Source organism: Bubalus bubalis, chromosome 2 (genome assembly GCF_019923935.1).
Source record: "Bubalus bubalis isolate 160015118507 breed Murrah chromosome 2, NDDB_SH_1, whole genome shotgun sequence".
NCBI lineage: Eukaryota > Metazoa > Chordata > Mammalia > Artiodactyla > Bovidae > Bubalus > Bubalus bubalis.
The window spans coordinates 13,415,795-13,435,398 of NC_059158.1; the positions used below are offsets into that span (position 1 = coordinate 13,415,795).

The following is a 19,604-nucleotide window of genomic DNA, read 5'->3' on the forward strand; positions in this document are numbered from 1 at the left end:
ATGAGTCAACTCTTCGCATGAGGTGGCCAAAGTACTGGAGTTTCAGCTTTAGCATCATTCCTTCCAAAGAAATCCCAGGGCTGATCTCCTTCAGAATGGACTGGGTGGATCTCCTTGCACCCCCAGTCTTACTGAGATATAATTGACACATTAGTCCAAAATGCGCCGCTTGATGATTTGATATATGTTGCAAATGACCACATTGTTGAACTTGACATCAGTTTGTTATCATATGTGGTCTGTGGAGAGGAGAGGCTTAGCAAAAATAAATAGTTTAGAGCATCTAGGCTGTGCCTTCTCATGCCGAAGCCCCCTGGAAAGAAACTGATCATTGAACAGCTACACTTTTGGAAGGTACCCACGAATTTACCATAGCACTCAATGAGGAATTTCAAACATACAAGAGTGACTTGTTTTCACTCAGTCTGGGGAGTAGTGGGCATATAGGCATGTTGGCTACTGGGGAGGGGTTAGAGGATATTTATGAATAAGGCTCGCCAAATTTTTCCTTCCTTAAACTTCCACTATATGTCCAACAGCTAGAGTCAGCCCCTCTAAGTAACACATGGGATGGAAGCTTAACACTTACCTCTAGTGTCTTCATTCAAGCTCATCTGAGGACTTACCGGCAAACTGAAAGGTCACTTCTGAAGGTCATTCTTCATTCATTTCAATAACAAGAAAGTTAATCTTGATACAAGTAGACCACCACATGGGTTCTTTCTTGGCTTTATAACGAAAGTCCTCAGGTTCATATGTGAATAAAGGATTAAGAAACATTATACAGACCAGAGAGTGCTACGTTCTCAACTTACAGCTTTTATTTCACTTACATTTTCTCATTGGTCTCTACAGTGGTTAAAGTGGAATTTGGTCAGAGTTATTCTGAAATAATGAGGGAATACTAGTGAAGGCCTGATTGTTGCTTGTTTGTAGTTGGTTCCACATCCCAAGGTCTTAGAATCCATGGAAGAAAAATAGTCAAAGGACAAATAAAAAATATTTGTATTTTTCTTTAGTAGTATTAATATAACATTGCTATTGCTCTTTTCTTTCAAAACTACATGTTTATTTTTAAATAAGTGACAATGTGATTACTAGTTAATGTATTTTTATTTCTGAGATAAATAATTTTATTGAGATGGGAGTACTCCAAGTATATCATCACAACACTGAAATGCTGGGTTGGAGTCTTACTAAGGAAGCCTCTAGATACAATTCTGTAAGGAAAAGATGCAGGGACAGGCCTCTGAATCCTTTCCAGATATACATTTTGGGACTCAGGCTGGAACCATCTTTAGTAAATATGAGGTGGATTCAACAGTACGATTCAATATGTTTTGTGTAAGTCACGGTATTTTGAAATCGTATAACATGTCCTGTTGGTAGCTGAAAACACTGTTTGAGAGTTAATTTCATTCCATGCCATGGCTCAACTGTGAAAATGTTAGTTGCTCAGTCATGTCCAGCTTTTTGTGACCGCATGGACTGTAGCCCGCCAGGCTCCTCTTACCTATGGAATTCTTTAGGCAAGAATACTGGAGTGTTACCATGCCGTTCTCCAGGAGATCTTCCCAACCCAGGGATGGAACCTGGGTCTCCTGCGTTGCAGGGAGATTCTTTACCATCTGTGTCACCAGGGGAGCCCACTGATAAAGAACATCTCAGTTGTTTAAAAACTATGATGCTTTCCCAGTTGTGGTGGAGTTCCTCAGGCCTTTCTGTAATAAAAAGATAACAGTCCTTCTCACACTGTTTTTAATTAAAAAAAATTTAACATAATTGTCTCTATAACAAAGTATCATGATGACTAATTTTATATGTAACTTTACTGGGTCATCATGCCCAAATATTTGGTCACACATTGTTTCAGCTGTTTCTGTGATGGTGTTTTTGGATGAGATTAACATTTAAATCTTTTCAAGTGAGGCAGATTATCCTCCATTACATGGGTGGGCCTCATGCAGTCAGGGATACCCTGGTGCCTCAGACAGTAGAGAGTCTGCCTGCAATGCAGGAGACCTGAGTTCGATCCCTGGGTCAGAAAGATCCCCTGGAGAAGAAAATGGCAACCCACTCCAGTAGTCTTGCCTGGAAAATCCCATGGGCGGGGGAGTCTAGTGGGCTACAGTCCACGGGGTCGCAAAGAGTCGGACACGACTGAGCAACTTCACTCACTCATGTAGTCAGTTGAAGGCCTTTATAGAACTAAGACTGACTTTTCCATTGGAGAAGGGATCTGACAGCAGATTGCCTTTGGACTCAGACTATGGTGCTTTCCTGGGTCTCTATCCTGCCAACCTACTCTGTAGATTCTTGACTGTCCCCTCCATGATCATCTTCGTTTCTTAAAAATGATTTCTGTCTTTCTCTCCCTTCCTATCCTGATGTTTCTGTTTCCCTGGAGAATTCCGATACAAGTATTCTTAGCGCTTGTGTTCTTAGAGCTCGCAGAGTTGGACACGACTTAGTCACTGAACAACAACAACAACATTCTTAGAGCTGGAAAGGAACCTGAAGTTATTAATCTAATGCTCTTCTTTTTAATCACAAGGAAAAGTGACATCCAGAGAAACAAATTGACTTTCCTAAATTACCCAGTTAAGTAATTGCACTTCCCACACATCGTATTTATTGCATATGTGAATAAAGCGACACCCAGAGAAGCAGATTGTAAAAGAGAGAGCATATGCCTAATGGTGACTGTCTAAATTTTTTTTAATATAAGGTCTTCAGTTTTTGGTGGGTAGCTCTGAGGAGCAATTGAATAGAGCTTACCACTCAGTAAAATGTGCTTGTCCATCATTAAATTTAGTCTAGTAATCAGTGGCTGTCATTAAAGAAGAGTAAAATATTAGAAAATGTTAACTAACACAAAACTCTGACCTAGTTCAAAATGCCTTCCATAAAGTTTGAGAAACAAATTTCTCCAAGTATGTGTCTAGGGGAACTCGCTCCATTTCAATTTATTCAGGGCTCTTGAAGCACCTAAAAAAGTATGCTTTAAAATCCCATTTCAATTATCTTTAATAAGATCAACTTGTCTGATATAGATGCAATATGAGAGGCAGAGCAAAAAATATTTCTCTTTCCAAATAACTCTTTCTAAAACAATTACAGTGCATTTTCTTTAAACCACTCCAGGTTGGTGAGTCTTATTTGTCATTTTAACTTCCTTCTGTCTTAGGAAGAACACAGCTATAATATCTCTTGGCTCCTAACTGATTTTTATAATGAATATCTGATGGTGGAAGCTTGCTAATAACATTATGACAAAAAATATATTTTTGTCCTAATCTCAAGGATATGTTTTTGGGAGTAACCTAAGAGTCTTTTTTGTACATGGTTAGACTTTTGAAAAAACTTTTTATTTTTAAATAACTTTAGATGTACAAAAACATTGCAAAAATGGTACAAAAAATTCCCTTAAACTCTTCATCTAGATTCTCCTAAATGTTATCACATCTACTTTATTTCTCTCTCTCTTTTTTTTGTATTGATTTCTCTTTTTATTTTATATGTATATTATTTGAATTCATTGAGAATAAGTTGCTGATATAAAGCTCCTTTTACCCCTAAGTATTTCCTAAAGCAAGAATATTCTCTAACACAATAATGGTATAATTATTAATATCAGGAAATGAACCCTGATGTAGTACTTTAATCTACAGAATTTGTTCAAATTTCACCAATTTTCCCATTAAATGTCCTTTATTGTAATATAAAAATTATCTGGTTTAGAATCCAAATGATTGACTTTTCAACTTTAATGTTTATAACAAGTCAAAGATTAAAGGTTTGCATGGAAATTAATAATCTCTCTCCTCCAGTTCAGTTCTGCTCCTCTCAAATGCATCAGAATGAACATGAGTGTATTTTTCAATATTGTCTGTACCCTTTCACTTATACACATATAAACTATATTTATTTGTTTTTGATTTTGTGAAAATCAAAAAATTTACCACATACATTAAGGTGCATCATGGCTTTTTCATTTAACTAGGGATTTGGAACATCCTTTGAGAAAAACAGATTTATGTAATTATCTTCTGTTTTTTTTTAAAAAACTCTTTTTAATTAAGGTAATATATACATATTGTTAAAGACAAATGAAAAGGCTTATAACAAAGAACACTAGTACTTTCCTCCATTTATCTCACTTCTCATAGAAAAGTATTTTCTGTTATTTTATCTGTCTTATGGAGTATCTCATTCTACATTATAAATAGTATTCCTGGGTTGCCAAATTCTGACGTTTTGGGCTTCCCAGATGGCACTAGTGATAAAGAACCCGCTTGCCAATGCAGATTAGATGTAAGAAACATGGGTTCGATCCCTGGGTCAGGAAGGTCCCTGGAGAAGGGAATGGCAACCCCCTCTAGTATTCTCGCCTGGAGAATCCCATGGATAGAGGAGCCTGGCGGGCTGCAGTCCATGTGGTTGCACAGAGCTGGACACGACTGAAGTGACTTAGCATGCATGATGCTGTCATTTCTTTATCATTTTTCGTAGTATTTTTATCAAATTCCTTTTATGGTATGTGAGGATTTCTCTCCTTACACCTGTGTTCCTCACTCTATTTCCTATACCTTCTTTTTAATACAATTATATTTCAAAGTTTTGATTAAAATATTTTGAGTGTACATTTTACAGTTATGAAATAGCATAATAATTCCTGAAATATTGTTCACTGCTGAGTCCAGTAGTATTTTATGGTCAAGGTTTTTTCTTTTAAAACTTCTTTCCTTGCGTTTAAAAATAGTTTCAACTTGTCTGCATGAAACTAGTTCTAATTCTTCTCATACATCCAACAACTTTTTCTCATATCTTCAGCAGCTGCTCAATATGATTATCAGGTGAACTGTTAGATTCTATTTTTTCTGTTTTGGAGCCCATAATCCACCTGCTCCAGACGAGGCAGTAACCTTTCTAGATTTGTTATACAGTGATTGTCTTGGCACTTCTTTCTGCTTTATTCTGGAGTCTATCTTATCCCTTTTCCCATACTGAATTTCCTTTTACCTGGGTCTTCTCCTCTCTGTTGATTTATACCCTCATTTAGCTGTCACATGAATTTCAATAGCTTTACATAAAAGGCATTTTGTTTACAACTTTTTTAGACCTTACATATCAGTTTATTCTGCTCTCACAGTCAGTTGATTGTCTAGGTATTGAATTCTGGTTGAAAATTTGTTTCTCACAGAAATTTGAAGTCATTATTCCCTTGTATTTTGGCTCCTAATGTTACTTTTGAATATTCCACGGCTGTCTTTATTCAATATTGTTTGCAGATGATTTATATCTATTCTCTCAGGAAGCCATGAAGTTTTCCTTTTTATCTCTGTTGTCCTGAAATTTCATGATTATATACTTTAGGGTTTGGTTTTTTTTTTAAATCACTTTCCTGAGCTCTCAGGGAACTTTGTCTAAATGGAGAAGCATGTTTTTCAGTCTGAGAAAGCTTAATTATCATTTTTTTAAATTAATCCCTCCTTAAAAAATTTTTTTTTGGAATGCCTATTAGTCAGATGGGCTTCTCTGGTGACTCAGACAGTAGAGAATCTGCCTATAATGCTGGAGACCTGGGTTCAATCCCTGGGTTGGGAAGATCTCCTGGAAGAGGGCATGATGACCCACTCCAGTATTCCTGCCTGGAGAAGTCCATGGAAGGAGCAGCCTGGCAGACTACAGTTCACGGAGTTGCAAAGAGTTGGACACAACTGAGTGATTAAGCACCCAGCACATTAGTCAGATACTAGACTTTGTATAGAAGAATTGATGCTTTTGAACTGTGGTGTTGGAGAAGACTCTTGAGAGTCCCTTGGACTGCAAGGAGATCCAACCAGTCCATTCTGAAGGAGATCAGCCCTGGGATTTCTTTGGAAGGACTCATGCTAAAGCTGAAACTCCAGTACTTTGGCCACCTCCTGCGAAGAGTTAACTCATTGGAAAAGACTCTGATGCTGGGAGGGATTGGGGGCAGGAGGAGAAGGGGACGACAGAGGATGAGATGGCTGGATGGCATCACTGACTCAATGGACTTGAGTCTGAGTGAACTCCGGGAGTTGGTGATGGACAGGGAGGACTGGCGTGCTGCGATTCATGGGGTCGCAAAGAGTCAGACACGACTGAGCGACTGAACTGAACTGAACTGAGACTTTGTGGATTGTCTTTTTTTTTTTTTTAACCTTCTGTATCACATTACACATTCCTTTCCCTTTTGTTTTATAGTTTGAAAGTTTTCCTCAATTATATTTTCAGTCCTATGAAATTATATTTCAGTAGTTATTTTTTTGTCTTCTTCTCTTTCTGCCTCCCTATCTTCTCCATCCCCCTTTTCTTCTTCCCCGTTCTCCTCCATTCTCTTCTTCCTCCTGACCCTTCTTTTCTTCTTCTAGAATTCTATTCTTGTTTCACAGATGTAGTATCTTTTTTAATCTTCCAGAGAATAGTAATTTTAGTTTGTTTGGAGCTTAACTTCTTGCCAGTCTTCTGAATTGTCTCTATTTCCTTGAAGTTTCTTTCTTTTTGTATGTTTGCTTTAGCCTGCCTTCCATGTCAGAGATTTCTCTCAACTTCTGGTGACTCTTGCTACCTGTTCTTATGACAGAGCAGTGTGGTAGATCTTTATCAGGGTGCAGACTTTATTACCTCATGGACTTCACTGTAAGTTGGTCAGGGTTATTTCTTTTTCTTCTCAAGAGTCCATCATATGTCCATTTCTATAGGTCTTTTCTCTTGATCACTCAATTTTTGATAGAGAGTTGTTTTAAAAAAATACCTGGATCACTTATCTATTTCTCCATAGAAAGTGAAGTTGCTCAGTTGTGTCCGACTCTTTGCGACCCCATGGACTGTAGCCTATCAGGCTCCTCTGTCCGTGGGATTTTCCAGGCAAGAGTGCTAGAGTGGACTGCCATTTCCTTCTCCAGGGGATCTTCCTGACCCAGGGATCAAACCCGGGTATCCTGCATTGCAGGCAGACACTTTACCGTCTGAGCCACCAGGGAAGCCCAGTTCTCCATAGAAGAGGATCCCCAAACATAGTGGCTTGAAGCAACACCTATTATACCACAGCCTCTGTATGTCAGTTACCTGGGCATGGCTTCCTGTCTCCTCTGTTTCAGGATCTCTCACAGACTGCAAACAAGGTATTAGCTAGAACTCTATAGACACAACTGGGGAAGGATCCGGTTCCAGGCTTAACGACAAGGTTGTTGTTAAGATTCTTATAGGGGCCCATGTGGGGATTGAACCTGTGACCCTGGTGCTGTTGGCACCCCACTCTAACCAACTGAGCCAAGTAACCATTTTTTAACATTCAGTCCCTCATAGGTTATTGGATTGAACACCTCAGTTCTTCGCTGTTTGTTGGCTGCCCTGTTTCTTGCCACTTGCTTCTCTCCACATGATGAGTTACTTCATTAAAGTAAGCAGGCCAATAAGACAAGAACGGGCCAGCAAGAAGAGAATCACCGTCTTTTATAAATTAAACTTCCCATTACTTTTGCCATATTTTATTTATTGGAAGTGAGTCACTAGGTCCAACCCACATACAAGAGAAGGCTGTTACATGGAGTGTGAGTGCCAGGAGACAGGGATTATTTGGAATATTTTGGAAGGTTGTCAACTCCAATGCCCAGGGGGTTATTATTCAGTCTACAGACATTTTGGCAACTGGATAGAGGAAGGGATTGTAAGGCTTGTGTCACCTTCTCAGTCAATAGACTTACTCTCTATTTTTTTCCCTCTAGCACCTTGTCCTTGCTTTTAGTTGTGCCTGACATTTTCAAGCTGTGGCATTTCTGGTTCAATTTCTTTGGGAAAGAGACACTTATTACCCTATAAGAATGGGAAACAGGTAGCTTCCTTGAAGTGTGAGGCAGAAGAGGGAACCTGAAGGTTTAACTTCTTATGCACGTTTATAAAGTCAGTTTCCCTTTTCTTACCTCCAGACTTAAACCCCCTGCTGTGTAATACCTGATTTTTTAAAATTACTTAAACTTTTAAAATTTCTTTGACAATAAAGCAATTTGCTTCTCACTGATACTACCCTCTTGGGGTCCATAGGTTTAAGTCAACACCATTCCTGTATCCTTTTTCTATCTTGTGAAAAACAGTTGATGTTTCTAATTTGCTGATGTCTCCTTCCCATTTTCTTTGTCCATGAGGATTTTTAACTTAAAAAAAATCTTACTTCTGTCATTTTAGCTGGATTTGGGAGAGGTGGTAATAAATGCATGTGTCTATGTACTCAACTAACAAGAATTCTTTCCACAATTCAGTGTTAAGGAAGGGTTTCATTTTAATGTCATAAAATGACACACATATCTCAAGGGATGTCTTGGGCAGTAATCAGCAATCAAAGGTGTTGTTACTGAGCCAGTATTGGTTTCTGTCTAAATATTGAGAACACTGACTCAAGGCTTAATTATTAGTTTTGTGACTTTCACATATCCTCAGTTCAGTTCAGTCACTCAGTCGTGTCTGACTCTTTGCAACCCCATGGACTGCAGCATGCCAGGCTTCCCTGTCTATCACCAACTCCGGAGCTTGCTCAGACTCATGTCCATTGAGTTGGTGATGCCATCCAACCATCTCATCCTCTGTCGTTCCCTTCTCCTGCCTTCAACCTTTCCCAGCATCAGGGTCTTTTCTAAGAAGTCAGTTCTTTGCATCAGGTGGCCAAAATATTGGAGTTTCAGCTTCAGCATTAGTCCTTCCAATGAATATTCAGGACTGATTTCCTTTAGGATTGACTGGTTGGATCTCCTTGCAGTTGAAGGGACTCTCTAGAGTCTTCTCCAGCCCCACAGTTCAAAAGCATCACATATTCTAGTACCACCGTTATGATTTCCTTCCTCCCTCCTCCCCTCCCTTTTTCCTTTCCTTCCTTCTCTCTCCAGAAGGAAGTAGTGTGAATAGGCCATATCTTAGTTAACGAGCACCGATTGGAATCTACCAAATCAAAAAAGAAATACCATCTAAGCAATGCATTTTGTAATAGTCTTATAGATTAGATAGATAAGTGGAGATGGAGAATAATCAAGTGAGGTCATCTCAGAAATACCCCAGCAACTGAATATATTGTTTGTTGTAGAGATTGATGTCTAGCTGGAGGGAAGCCTCTAGCTGCATGCCACTGGGCTCCTATTTATGTATGTCCTATTCATCATATTTTCAAAGTCAGGCAGTTAAATCAATACTTAAAAAACATGTTTTTCTAACCTATGGGAAGCCTACTTGCATTGTAGGTGAAATCCATAATGCTAGTTTAAAGAAATATTTTTGTGTTTTTGTAACTACGCTGGGTAATCTTAGGCCTGATATTCAAAAAAATGGAAGTACTATTTTCCTAACTACCCTCATCTCCACTCCTATTTTGTGCCCTTGGATTTTGGGTTTAAGAATCAAAATTATCTCAATGGTCAGGAAAAGGGGTTGAAATTGACAGGGTAAAATATAAATGGATAAATATAAAATTTGATATTTAAGAAATGAGTTGTATGAGCATTTTTAGGTATGTATGTATCTATATAAAAATATTGTAGATATATTTACACACTTACACACAGAATCAGTTCAGTTCAGTTGCTCAGTTGTGTCCAACTCTTTGTGACCCCATGAACCGCAGCACACCAGGCCTCCCTGTCCATCACTAACTCCCAGAATTTACCCAAACCCATGTCTATTGAGTCGGTGATGCCATCCAACCATCTCATCCTCTGTCGTCCCCTTCTCCTCCTGCCCTCAATATTTCCCATCATCAGGGTCTTTTCAAATGAGTCAGCTCTTCACATCAGATGGCCAAAGTATTGGAGTTTCAACTTCAACATCAGTCCTTCCAATGAACACCCAGGACTGATCTCCTTTAGGATGGACTGGTTGGATTTCCTTACACAGAATAATGCCTATCAAAAATACCTAGGAGTTCCAAATGTAATCAGAACCAAAGATGAGATTCAAGAATTAGAAACAATTGTAATTAAATGTTAGACTGCACTTACAAAAGCCTAAATAAGGTTGAGATAATGTAAGACTATCTGGTATATCTGGAGTGTCATAACTATTCTAAGAATTTTATTTTATTTCAAATAGAGACTAGGCAAAAAAGTGAGACTGGAATAGTCAAGTCAGTGAAAACTATGTCTTACAGAGAACAACTAGGGAAAATAAGAATGCTGATTATGAACAGGAAATTTTTAGGAGACATTAAAACACTGGAAGCCATGTGTACAATCCTTATATACAAGACAAATGATTTTTTTTTCTGTTACCCTAGATGAGAATTGCTTCTCAGATTTCCCACTAAAGTATGCTTAATGATATTTGTCAAATTTCTTTAAGAACTGACATTTCACTTAAAAGCATTATCCAGATATTACAACCTACTTTGTAATGTATATTTCTGTTGTAATATAAAATGGTACTTTTTCCCCTTCCCTTCATATCTTCAGGAAAGAGCATTTGTGTTTATTCTGCACTATCTTTTGTTCTCTGGCATACACAAGTATGCCTGGGTATCCATACTATAAGTTGAAATGAGGCCAATGGGCTTCTGCTCATTGGTTCCTAGGAGTATATTTTTTCACTTATTCCAAGTCAAAACACCAAATATATGTAAGTTTCTAAATATTGGCTGTGTTGTCTTGAAAATAAGAAAGCAGCATCTGAATAGTCATTTTCAGGTTTGTTTGTTTGTATGGTTTTGGATCAGTTATAGAAGAGATTTCTGCTGTAAGTTTAGGCTGAACTGGGTAATTTACGAGTTCTTTGAGTCTAGGATAGCTTTAATGTTGGAGATTACATTTGGCATCCAAGGAAAGGAAAAGTGATGGGAGAAACAAGAAACTTGTAAGATAGTCACATCAGTCAGTTCAGTTCAGTCGCTCAGTTGTGTCCCACTCTTTGTGACCCCACGGACTGCAGCATGCCAGGCTTCCCTGTCCATCACCAGCTCCTGGAGCTTGCTCAAACTCATGTCCATCGACTTGGTGATGCCATCCAACCATCTCATCCTCTGTCGTCCCCTTCTCCTCCTGCCTTCAATCTTCCCCAGCATCAGGGTCTTTTCCAATGCTGGGGAAATATCAGTTAAATGTTAAATACTAAAAGTTTGGATCAAAGGGATAAAACTTTTCAGTTAAAAACAAAGGCAGAGATTTCCAGGTAGCTTAGAAAAATGGCTATTACTGACTTTGAATTTCTCCATGCACTCTCCAAAAACTATATGGATCAATAAGAACAAATACAATCCATAAAACCTAGCCAGAAGGAAAATAACACCATCAACTTTAAATCACTTATAAATAGTAAAACATACACCAAATTTCAGCACAACAATCAACTTCTGCTCCTGCCCCAAGCCCTTCTGGAGAGCATGCAGTGTCCCGATTCTCATCAGCTCTCACTCCAGGCAAGTTCACAAGAGAAGAGACAAAGTGACCAAAATTAAAGCTGGGAATTATAAGGCTTTCTCTTAAACTCGTGGGTGAAATGAAAAATGCAAACAGAAATTAGAGAATACTTAAGACATAATGATTATTACATCTAGAGGATACTAAAACTTATGGGAGCACGGGTATACCTGTGGCGGATTCATTTCGATGTTTGGCAAAACTAATACAATATTGTAAAGTTTAAAAATAAAATAAAATTAAAAAAAAAAGAAAAAAAACCTTTTGGGATACATTTAAAGCAGTTAGAGGAAACTTCATAGAACTAAACACTTTTGTCTGCCAAAGTGGAATAGTGAAAATAAAGGAACTAAATTTTCAGCTGGAAGAGTTAGGAAAAAAACTATGAAGTAAAGTAAAGAAAGAACAAGCAAAGACAAAAGCAAAAATTAGTGAGGTATAGAAAAATAGTAGATCTAAGATACCTTCATAGTCAGTCTGTTGTGTCACAAATGGCAAGATTTAATTAAAAAAAAATAAGAACAAATAAAACAAAACTCATGTATACAGGAAATGTATTGGTGGTTGCCAGAAGGGGGTCACTGGGAAGTGGGAGAAATAACTAAAGGGGAAAAAAGGTAAAAACTTCCAATTATAAAATAAATAAGTCATGAGGATCTAATGTATAGCATGGTGACTATAGTTGATAATGTATTGTGTTGTCTTAGTTGCTCAGTCATATCTGACTCTTTGAAACCCCATGGACTCTATAGCCTGCTAGGCTCCTCTGTCCATGGAATTCTCCAGGCAAGAATACTGGAGTGGGTTGCCATTTCCTCCTCCAGGGGATCTTCCTGACCCAGGGACTGAACCTGGGTCTTTTGCATTGAAGGCAGATTCTTTACCTTGCAAATTTGAAAGTTGCTTTCACCACGAGAAGAAATGTCTGTAACTTGTGTAGTGATAGACATTGTGATGATCATTTTGAAATGTCTACAAGTGTTGAATAGTTGTGTCGTACACCAGAACCTAATGCAAGATTGTATGCCAATTATACTACAGTAAAAAAGAGTTTAACTCTGTAAAAGTGAACTACAGTTCCTCATACCACCAAATTTGCTATGAGACTCGTTATTGCTTCAAAGGCAGACATTTGGAAATTAAACAAAGTGTTTCCATAAGATGTAGACATTTTTAGAAGTCAGTGATTACAAGTCTAACTTATTTTTCCAATTTCCTTATATAGGCAAAAGCACAAAAATTTTGTATATATTGTAATGATAACATAATGATATGATCATATGTATATACATACTATATTGCATAATATGTAATTATGTATGATATACATTTATATGTATTTATATTTTAAATAAATGAACTTGTCTCTTTCTTTTTTGTCTTTTTCTTCTCTATCCAGTCATTGTGAAATTATTTGAAACGCCAAACAAGTATTTAAAAAATCTAATAGTAGCTGTAACTTGTGGGATGTTTCTGTGTTGAATTACTGGGCAGTCATGAAGAGATCATACCTTTTATTCTGTATTTTCTCAAATTCTGTGTTTGTCCATTTCATATCTATCTATCACAGGCCAGTTATATTATTAGCCGCTGCTGTTGCTGCTAAGTCGCTTCAGTCGTGTCCGACTCTGTGCGACCCCATAGACGGCAGCCCACCAGGCTCCCCCGTCCCTGGGATTCTCCAGGCAAAAACACTGGAGTGGGTTGCCATTTCCTTCTCCAATGCATGAAAGTGAAAATGGAAAGTGAAGTCGCTCAGTCGTGTTCCACTCTTCATGGCCCCATGGACAGCAGCCTATCAGGCTCCTCCATCCATGGGATTTTCCAGGCAAGAGTCCTGGAGTGGGCTGCCATTGCTGCCACAGGCCAGTTATATTAGCTACACTTTCTTATTTCGTATTCTTGATGCTCTGGAATCCGTCGCCTTGCCGACAGGGGCGAGACTGCCCATCCCCGGGTAATCTAAAAGCCAGTTCTTGGAGACAACAAAGGGCTTGGCCAGTAGCATGTCTTCCATACACAGACCAACACATTTCAGGCTCATGTCCCCCACATACGTTCCTTATCAGTGTCTCACACACCAAACCAATATTCCTCCTGCCCTAAATCAGCCCAGTGCCAGGAACCAGGAAACTAAAGAAAGACCCCTCTGTGTCCCAAAGCTCATCAGAAGGATTCACACTAAGCTGTTTGCCCTGCCCTGCCTCACCTTTCCTGTACAAATCCCAATAAAGTCTCTGGCCGAGATCTTCCGCTCACTCCTGTCCACTGCCTGCTGACCACTCTGGTTCTTCTTCGGTGGTTCTGCATGGCACATAGTGACCGCCTCTCTGAGACCTGTGAGTATAAGGCACACCTCAGAGATACTGTGGGTTTGGTTCAGACCACCACAATAAGGCAAATATCACAGTGAAGGGAGTCACACGAATTTTCTGGTTTTCCAATACATACAGAAGTTATGTTTACACTATACTGTAGTCTATTAAGTATGCAATAGCACTATGTCTAAAAGAACAATGTACATACCTTAATTAAAAAATACTTTGTTACTAAAAAATGCCAACCGTCATCTGAGCCTTTAGCAAGCTGTAGTCTTTTATGCTGCTGGAAGGTCTTACCTTGATAATAACGGCTGCTGACCGATCAGGATGGTGGTTACTGGAGACTGGAGGTGGCTATGAACTTTTATGTTAAATTTTATTTCTTAAAATAAGGCAAAAGTTTGCTGCATCAATTGACATGTCCTTTCACAATTTCTCTGTGATGTGCGAAGTTGTTTGATAGCCTTTTACCTACAGTAGAACTTCCAAAATGGCAATCAGTCATCTCAAATTCTGCCATTGCTTTATCAACTAAGTTTATGTAATATTCTAAATCCTTTGTGATCACCTCAACAGTCTTCACAGCCTCTTTACCAGGAATAAATTCATTTTAAACTATTTGTTTTGCTCATTCATAAGAAGCAACTCTTCCCCTGCTAAAGTTTTATATTTATAAAAAATATATAGTAATAGTCAAAAATTTTGAAATACTACAAGTATTATCAATGTGTCACAGAAAAAGGAAGTGAGCAAATGCTGTTGGAAAAATGAAGCTGATAAACTTGCTGGATACGGGGTTGCTACAGATTTTCAATTGTAAAAAAACAGTATCTGTGAAGTGCAATAAAATGAGATATGCTTGTAATAAACTTCATTCCAAGCCTAATTCTTGTTCCTTCTGGAGGCCACCCTGACTTTACTGTACTTTCCATATCTAACACCTACATTCTTGGAACATATTTATGCCCCAGGAAAATGGTACAAGCCTGTATTAAAAGCTAACATTCCAGTTTCTAATATATATATATGTGTTTGTATACTAAAACATATTAGAAGAAATTGCACCAAAATATTAATAGGGGCCATTATTGATGGCATGATACTGGATGACTTCAATGTGTGTGTGTGTGTGTGTTTTACATTTTTCTATATTTTCAAAAATTTCAACAAGTTCAACATGTTACATTCAACATGGATGTAAATATGGCTGTTTATATCTCTATCTAGCCATACCAATCTATAATTTTACATTTCCAAAACTGAATTAATACTAGCATTCCAAGTTCCAGAACCTAATTTATATAATAAATTTTCAAAGCTGAGACTTTAAGAATGACATATATTAATACCATGCCATTCTCTTAACCTTCTTAAATCTGATTTCTGATTTTTTTGTATCATGTCTGTCTTCTCAAATAAATAGAAGGGCAAAGAATGACACATATCTCCTGGCCTCCATGATATAGAAAAGATACCATTGTGAGTATGACTGATGTCTGATGGAATCAGTTTCCAAAAGAAAAGCTGAGTAACAGAATAAAATAGAAAGCTCTAAGCTAAGAAATTATGACTCAGTCCTTACTCTCCCTTCAAAATGAACTCTTTGTAAACTATGACCCATGAATATTCTTATATGCAGGAAATATTTTCATTTGACTTCTGATTTAATTTTGAATCAAGCTTAATGATTTTTAGTTTGCGATGCGGCCAAGTCCGATGGTAAGTAAACGCCCTCTGTGGAAAAGGGTTTTATCATTTTAACTTGGATCAACTGAAATAGAAACTTATATTGACTCTCAAACTGGTAGATATCCCACACCCAAGCAAAACATAATCAAAGATTTGATGCTGCATCAAATCAAATAACTGAAATTAAAACTTTAAAAAGTGATGAGCTAACAAATTGTGCTGGACAAAAGATTTTGGGGTGGAGTGTGTCCTGTAGCCTTCCTGATTCTAGATACTGAAGCCTTTAAAACCACAGGCCAGGACATTTCTTGTACCATTGAAAATATTGATTTGATGCTGCTGCTAAGCTGCTATGTCACTTCAGTTGTGTCCGACTCTGTGCAACCCCATAGATGGCAGCCCACCAGGCTCCCCCATCCCTGGGATTCTCCAGGCAAGAACACTGGAGTGGGTTGCCATTTCCTACTCCAATGCATGAAAGTGAAAAGTGAAAGTGAAGTCGCTCAGTCGTGTCCGACTCTTTGCAACCCCATGGACTGCAGCCTACCAGGCTCCTCCATCCATGGGATTTTCCAGGCAAGAGTATTGGAGTGGGGTGCCATTGCCTTCTCTGGATTTGATGCTAGACAATGAGAAATAAATGTGCTAGATATATTAAATACACGTCAGCATAAGTCTAGATGTGAGAATTTTTTTTGAACTCCCAAAGGCATCCTTGCTTTTTAAAAAATTTCCTTTTCCATACAAGAATTCTAGGTGGCTGTAAGTGTGTGTGTGTATGTGTGTATTTCAATATTCAGTAGTAGCACTAATGGATAGGGGCAGGGAAAAAGTTTTGTGAGAAATTAAACTCATAAGATTGGAAGGACTGATGCTGAAGCTAAAGTGCTAGTACTTTGGCCACCTGATGCAAAGAGCCGACTCATTAGAAAAGACCCTGATGCTGGGAAAAATTGAAGGCAGGAGAAGGGGATAACAGAGGACGAGATGGATGGAGGACATCACTGGATTAATGGACATGAGTTTGAGTAAACTCTGGGAGATGGTGAAGGACAGTGAAGACTGGTGTGCTGCAGTCCATGGGATTGCAAAGAGTTGGACATAACTGAGCTACTGAACAACTGAACAACAACAACCAAACTCTTAAGAATTTTTCATTTGTTTTTAAAAACTCCCGTGGAAAAACTGGGCTTCCCTGGTGGCTCAATGGTAAAGAATCTGGGTTTGATCCCTGGGTCGGGAAGATTCCCTGGAGAAGAAAATGGCAACCCACTCCAATATTATTGCATTGGAAATCCCATAGACAGAGGAGTCTGGTGGGCTACAGTCCATGGGGTCACAAAAGAGTCAGACACGACTCAGTGACTAAAAACAACAACAATGGAAAAACTAATTTATCTGCCTCATGTAATCTGTTAACTCTGGTCATAGTGGAATGGTTTCTTTTAGGATTGAAGTGGAACATTTTCTAAAAGTAAGATCTGTAGTCTACAAATGTTGGAATTACATTTGTAGATTACAAATCAATTAAATGCAGACATTAAACAAAGATATATTTAAAAGTTATTTTATGCAAATAAAGATAATATTATTTGTATTAGTAGTACTGAAGAAAAGAAAAATGAGCATACATTGAATATATTCATGTAAAATTCATGTGATTTCCCTCCTTAATAAATAAAACCAGACGATCTAAATCTAAATTATTCAAGTTATCTTTCAATCTAGATAATTTTAAAAGTATTTAAAAAAATTAACTGTAGTTGATTTACAATATTGACTTAGTTTCAGGTATACAGTTTCAGTTTCTTTTCCATCATAGCTTATTACAGGATATGGAGTATAGTTCCATATGCTATATAATAAATCCTTGTTGTTTATCAATTTTATATATAGTGGTATATTTCTATTAACCCCATACTTCTAATTTATTCTCACTCCCCTTCCCCTTTGGTAACTATGTTTTTTTTTTTTTAATGTCTGTGAGTCTGTTTATGTTTTGTAAATAAATTGGTTTTTATTATTTTTTAGATTCCACATATAAGTGGTACCTCTCTGCCTGTCTTACTTCACTTAGTATGACAATCTCTAGGTCCATCCATGATTCTACAAATGACATTCTTTCTTTCTTTTTTTATGAGTAGAATTCCATTGTGTGTGTATGTGTGCGTGTGTATATGTATGTGTGTGTATATCATATTTTCTTTATCCATTCATGTGTTGTTGGACATTTAAGCTGTTTCCATGTATTGGCTATTGTGAATAGTGCCGCTATGAAAATTGATGTGCATGTATCTCTTCAAATTAGAATTTTCATCTTTTCTGGATATATGCTTAGGAGTGGAATTGCTGGATCATATGGAAACTCTTTATTTTTAGTTTTTAAATCAATCTATGTAATTTTAAGTACATTCTGCCAGAATGCTTATCACCTAAGGGGGAAAATATGTGTGTATAATTCTTTACAAATAAATGCTGTAATTTTTTTACTTCTAAAAGCAATTTTTTCCCACTGTCCATTCCTTATATCTGTTAGAGGACTCAATGGGTCCATCACTTGGGGTGTTTTGTTATTTGTCTGCACTATGGTATCTTGTTGGCTGGAATGTACTATGACTTTTTTGGAACATCTTGTGTTTCTTTAAAACAAAGCACACTTTGGTTTAACCCCATCCTTTCCCTACAGATGCCTAACTAACATATCCTTTCTTCCAAAACACTGAATATTGTCAAGAGCTATGAAAGGTCCAAGATTTTACTCCACTTGCACAATAATATGTTATCTTGCCACAATTTCATGGATGCTGCCAGAAGACATGAGTATCTTAGGTCAGAGATGAAGAAGTCACAGTAGCTGGACTGGTCAGTTTCCCTTTGTCTCCATATTCCATGGGGATGAAAGCAGATGACTCCAGATGGATGGATTGAACAGAGTGTGCTGTGTTTCAGGAGAGAACTCTTGACTCATGGAATCTGAATCTTTTCTAGTGGGCAGTGTGCATGCATGCCTTTTTCTTTAGAAGGAGATACCTTTTCCACATAGGTTAGTGAACAAACATGTTCTTTGCTCTTGAGAGAGACACTATCTCCATCTTCGAAGATTGCCTTGATCTACAGATATCTTTTAAAAGATAGTCTAGAAAAAATGGTGGTGTGTACCTCTGCTTGCAAGATGTGCAGAAATACAAGGCACATGGAAAATTGCCTTACAACAAATATGTGAAGATTCTACTTGGGAATGGGTTTCCAAGTAAACAAGTCTCAGGAATTCTAGGCTAGTTGGCACTAAGTATTGTACATATCATATTTGTCATCAAAGGTTAGGTGGCACTCGGGATTGTGTGTTCTATGCCATAGATGCTTCTATGCTTTACTTCCATGAACCACTATTTGTATTTAAAGACACTGCTGTGCTCAACCTCTAAGAACCATGAGGGATGTGGTAGGCAGGATTCTAGGGTGATTACCAAAGACCTTCTTTATCTTTGTATAATCCTCTTCCATTGAGTGTAGGTGGGACTGCTGGATATGATGAGTATCACTCCAATGATTATGTTACATTATATTATAAAAGGAAAAATTATCTGGAGTGGGCATGAACTAATCAAGTGATCCTTTCAGAAGCATAGAGTTTTCTCTGGTTAATAGCAGAGGAAGAAGTAAGAGAGAAGAGTATACACTGATCTGGAAGAAAGCACATGTTTGTATCCTAAACTACCTTGGTAGACCATGTGGTGAGGAACTCTGGAAAGCCTCTAAGAGCTGAGAACAGCTCTTGACGGACCGACAGCAAAGGTCAGGGACCTCCAGCTCATAGCCAGAAGGAACTGAACTCTTCAGTAACTGCGGAAGACTGGGGAAGGCCACAAGCTCCACTATAGAGCACAGATTGGACAATACCTTGATTTCAGTCTGGCAAGGAGCCAGAGAACCCAGGAGCACCTGGTCTGGACTTCTGTAAGCTGATGCATGGGAATTGTTTCAAGCCACCAACTTCATGGTGATTTGTTGTACAGCAATAAGAAAAACCAATGGAAATTTGCTGTATGACTCAGGGAATCTAAACCAGCTCTCTATAACAACCTTGAGGGGTTGGAAGCAGTGGGAGGTAGCACGGAGGTTCAAGAGTGAGGGGACATATATATACATATAGCTGATTCATGTTGATGGATGGCAG

The 19,604-nt window shown here is 38.0% G+C and overlaps 1 long non-coding RNA gene across 1 annotated transcript in view; it reads right to left on the minus strand.

Annotated features, from left to right (window-relative positions):
* Window positions 1–854: 854 nt before the first annotated feature.
* LOC123328241 overlaps window positions 855–19,604 on the minus strand; it is a 28,349-nt gene continuing 9,599 nt past the window's right edge. The window contains exon 3 of the long non-coding RNA XR_006543054.2: window positions 855–1,721. This is a non-coding gene — a long non-coding RNA (uncharacterized LOC123328241). The remainder of the gene's footprint in view (window positions 1,722–19,604) is intronic.